The sequence below is a fragment of the Poromitra crassiceps genome (genome assembly GCF_964638095.1).
Source record: "Poromitra crassiceps genome assembly, chromosome: 4".
NCBI classification, from domain to species: domain Eukaryota; kingdom Metazoa; phylum Chordata; class Actinopteri; order Beryciformes; family Melamphaidae; genus Poromitra; species Poromitra crassiceps.
Window position 1 is genome coordinate 22,035,343 of NC_139626.1, and position 5,000 is coordinate 22,040,342.

The following is a 5,000-nucleotide window of genomic DNA, read 5'->3' on the forward strand; positions in this document are numbered from 1 at the left end:
GTGGAGAGAGAGAGAGGGAGAGGTGGAGGGCAGAGAGAAAGAGGGGGCAGAGAGACAGAGATAAAGAGGGGGGAGGTCAGAGAGGGAGAGGGGGAGAGAGAGAGAGAGATGGAGGGCAGAGAGAGAGAGGGGGCAGAGAGATAGAGAGGGGGAGGTCAGAGAGAGAGAGGGAGAGGGGGAGCGAGAGAGGGAAAGGTGGAGGGCAGAGAGAGAGAGGGGGCAGAGAGAGAGATAGAGAGGGGGGAGGTCAGAGAGAGAGACGGCATCCGCTTCTTTTCACCTGACAGTGGGCAGCTTCACCGGCAGGACGTGGCATGTGGGAGGATTACGCTATTCCCACCAGTTCCTTTCCGCCCCGAACAGGTGCCCAGACTGACCAGAGGAGGCGCTAGTGCAGCGACCAGGACACATACCCTCAATCTGGCTTCCCAACCGCAGACACAGCCAATCGTGCCTGTATGGACGCCCGACCAAGCCGGAGGTAACACGGGGGCGCGAACCTGCAACCCTCGTGTTGCTAGGCAGGGAATCTACTGCTACACTACCCGGACGCCATGAAGTTTTGTGTTAAGCCCAGAGCGCACCGGAAGCGTTAAATTAACGCGGCTCATTTGACACCCATCAATTGATGCTCCTATAGCGCACTCTGCAGAGAGTCATCATTACGACAGGACACCATTCAAGTGCTCTTGGTCGGAAAGAGCAACAAACATGGACGCTTGTTTTCTCGTGGCTGGTGTTTTCTTACTAAAAGCAAGTAGTGGGTCATTATGGTAGCTACATAGGCCATGATGTGCAACTACTAAAAATAAATGATAGCTACTATGAGCAGAATAACAAAATATATAACTTTTTACAGTCAATTGGTGGCACGGACTCCATACTTTCTGCCATTGTTGTAGTCCCGAATCCTCACGCAACGTCGAAATTTCCCAAATTCCCTGGGCTGTGGGCGGCCATAGGTCCTGGTTGCCTCAGGCCTGCCAGGCGTCTGGGCTGTGGGCAGCCATAGGTCCTGGACTTTGATTGACTAGCGTCTTGACTCACTCTGGCTTCCAGGAACTCTCTACCATCAATTCACATCATCATCACTAGCCAGCCCAGTGTGTCTGTGCGTGTGTGTGTGTGTGTGTGTGTGCGTGTGTGTGTGTGTGTGTGTGTGTGTGTGTGTGTGTGCACGTGTGCGCGTGCGTGCGTTTCTGAACCAATGCAGAAGAGTGTGTCTCTCAGTTAAATCACATGGCTCGGCGTCCCCCCCCGCATGCCTGCTGCTTGGCCTATTTCCATGGTAACTAGCTGAAGATGTGGGCGCACGCACGCTTGCACACGTGCGCATGCACGCACGCAGGCACACACTGACACACACACACACAGACACACACACACACACACACACACACACACACACACACACACACACACAGCATGCTGTTCTGTGGAGGAAAATGGTACACTGGGGCATGCCAGCCGAATGCCTTTTTAAATCCGCTGGCAATTTGGGTTTGTTTGTTTATGTGTGAATGTGCCGTATGTGTAAGGCCGTGGCCACACTGATCAGTCAGAAAATGGACAGATTATCAAACGGATAGATGTATGTCCGTTGCATGTACAAGTAACCTACTTGTACAGCAGGTGGCAGGTAAGCACCTTGAAGGTGTCAGCGACCCGCCTATAAACCAAGAGAAGAAGAAAGCTGGCGTTAGCTAGCTGTTAGCTCTGTGCGCTACATTACTTATGTAAAATGCAACTGAATGACCAGATTGATGTAACGGTCGGCCAGTTCGAGTCATGCTGTTTCCATGAAGCCCACCAGCTTTGATATCTGTTGGCTAGTTGTTAATATTTATAACGGTAAAATAACATTACGTTATGTCGATGCGGACAAATCGCTCAACCATTTCCGCTCTGAGAACGCCTCCTCGACTCTGATTGGCTAAATGGACGGTGACTATCCGACCATCCGTCCATCCGATATGTCCATCCAGAAAAAGTTGAGCCACCTGCTATTGGTCCATGATCAGCGAGCTGCGTAATCATTGGACATGTTAACACATGTCAATCACTCCCCAAAACATAGTCTGCTTTGTCATCTATTTTCAGGGCCTAAAATTCGGCGCGGGATTGCAGGTATCGCCCATATTTTCTAGATGTGGTTAAGCCGACAGTGCCGAACGAAAGTTGCTGAATACAGATGACTGGTCGGACACATTAGATTCAAGATTCAAGATTCAAGATTTTTATTGTCACTCCGTGGTACAAGTATCACGTGTGAAATTCTTGTGCTGTGGGCTCCGTTTACAACATAGTACAAATATAACAGGGCATATGAGTGCAAAAACAACAAGAGACACAACAAGCAATAAGGCAGTAGAGTGATAAGACAAGTCAGAGACAGTGGCATATTCACTGCACATAGGTGCACATGTCATGTGCATACTTTAGACGTGCTTAAACATTTTAAATTTGACGTATTTGACGTACAGGTGCAAATAGCATATACCTAATTAAACATACAATTAAACATTAGACATACATAATGGTAGCAGCTACAGTACGGTACAGTACAGCTACTATATATTTGTGTACTAATACACGGTGGACTGTTAGCGAACGTTAGCTCAGGCAGCGGTGTTATAGCCTCCCCGCTCAGCAAGTGTGACCAAAGATCCATATAAAAAACCCTCATGCTTTACCCAAAATGAAACGTCCAGGGTTTGTGTCGGTCGGTGGCTCAAAAAACAACCGGCTAACTTTACAACTGAGCTAACGTTAAAGCGGGACTTACCCCCCCAGATTTCCTGCAAAACGGCTCTCCACTCGATCCGAAAACCCCGCAGGCAATATGGCCGCCCACACTCCCCTCCTTACCTGGCAGAATTCCTCCCCCGTAACATATTTTGGCCAATAAGTATGTAACATACAAAATAAAACAACCTGTAATATCTTAATTTTATGTAGAATGCAAAATCCCCCAAGTCTATAAATCCCCCCTATCTGAAGAACATAAGGGGGGAATTCCCACCAGTTTGGGCTCAAAAGTCGCTCATCCCGATCTCGACTCTTCTCGTCCCTGGCACCTCAATGGTGGAACGAGCTTCCACCTTCGGTCAGGACGGCTGAATCACTGCCGATCTTTCGGAAAAGACTAAAGACACACCTTTTCAGGCTCCATCTGGGCCCTTCTTGATCTAACTTCGTTCTCTCTCTTTCTTTATTAAAAAAATAAAAATAAATTACTAACCTAAATTTGTACCACTAACCTAAACTTGTACCACTGTTCCTTCAGAAGTTGTAGTTGTCATAGACTGTGCTCCATAGTTGATTGCTCTATTGCTGACAAAAATGTGTTATTGTAAGTCGCTTTGGATAAAAGCGCCTGCCAAATGACGTAATGTAATGTAATGTAATGTAGTTTGAAAAATGAATTTTAGGCCCTGATTTTATCCTAAATGGGACCATAATTTACAAAATAAACATCATGCTTTATTGAAGAAGACCATAAACCCATTAGGAAAGTGTTTACTGAGGTCATAAATCAAGTGAGAAGTAGGGTCATTTTCCCATTGACTTCCATACAATTGGACTTCTTTTTGCAGTCAGTGGAGTCACCCCCTGCTGGGCATTAGAAACAATGCAGGATTAACGCACTTCTGCATTGGTTTCGTTTTTAAGCCGTGGAGGTTACTCCTTGGTAGAGACACAGGGTCACAAGGTCACGAGGAGGCTGTCGACCATCCTCTTATCACCATGACAACCGTGGGGAGAATGGGTTTACATAATTAGGATAAATCGAGTGCAAAGGAATCCCTCCCTTACTCACTCTCTCTCTCCTCTCTCTCTCTTCTCTCTCTCTCTCTTCTGTCTCTCTGTATTCTCTCTCTCTTGTCAGTATGGAGTAGGACTGTGTGACAATTGGATGGATAGACATTGCCATGTTAGTTGCATAATGTTTCCTTCCCTTTTCGCTCTAATGCGTTTCACTTGCCCGCTTTGTCACGATGTCCCCTGCCCCCCCCCCCCCCCCATCCCGTGTGGCCATCGCCATAGCAACGGCCCACGCTGCCTGTTCACCGCAGCATCCCTGTGCCCTCTGGCCTGTTGCCAAGGGGGCGCTCTGTGGCAACGCAACCCAGCAACCAGGCGATGGAGCTTCGCCAAAAGTGGGGGAAGCTATGGGGGGAGGGGGGGGGGGGGGAGGCACTGCGGATCTGCTAGCTACTGCCCTGTGGTGTTATGCAACTTGTTTATAAAAACAATAACACACACACACACACACACACACACACACACACACACGCTGGCTATACACACTCATGCGAACACACATTGGGAAGCTGTGCACAGCGACACTTGATTCCAGCATAAGCTCCACATAATGCCCTTAAGTAGCGATTATGAAATGACATACAACAGATTTCTCTGAGCGTTGTTGGTATCAGATCACTGATGTCATGTTACCCCGACTGACTCTGTATCATATCACTGATGTAACGTTACCCCGACTGACTCTGTATCAAATCACTGATGTCATGTTACCCCAACTGACTCTGTATCATATCACTGATGTAACGTTACCCCGACTGACTCTGTATCATATCACTGATGTCATGTTACCCCGACTGACTCTGTATCAAATCACTGATGTCATGTTACCCCGACTGACTCTGTATCATATCACTGATGTAACGTTACCCTGACTGACTCTGTATCATATCACTGATGTAACGTTACCCCGACTGACTCTGTATCATATCACTGATGTAACGTTACCCCGACTGACTCTGTATCAAATCACTGATGTAACGTTACCCCGACTGACTCTGTATCAAATCACTGATGTCATGTTACCCCGACTGACTCTGTATCAAATCACTGATGTAACGTTACCCCGACTGACTCTGTATCATATCACTGATGTAACGTTACCCTGACTGACTCTGTATCATATCACTGATGTAACGTTACCCCGACTGACTCTGTATCATATCACTGATGTAACG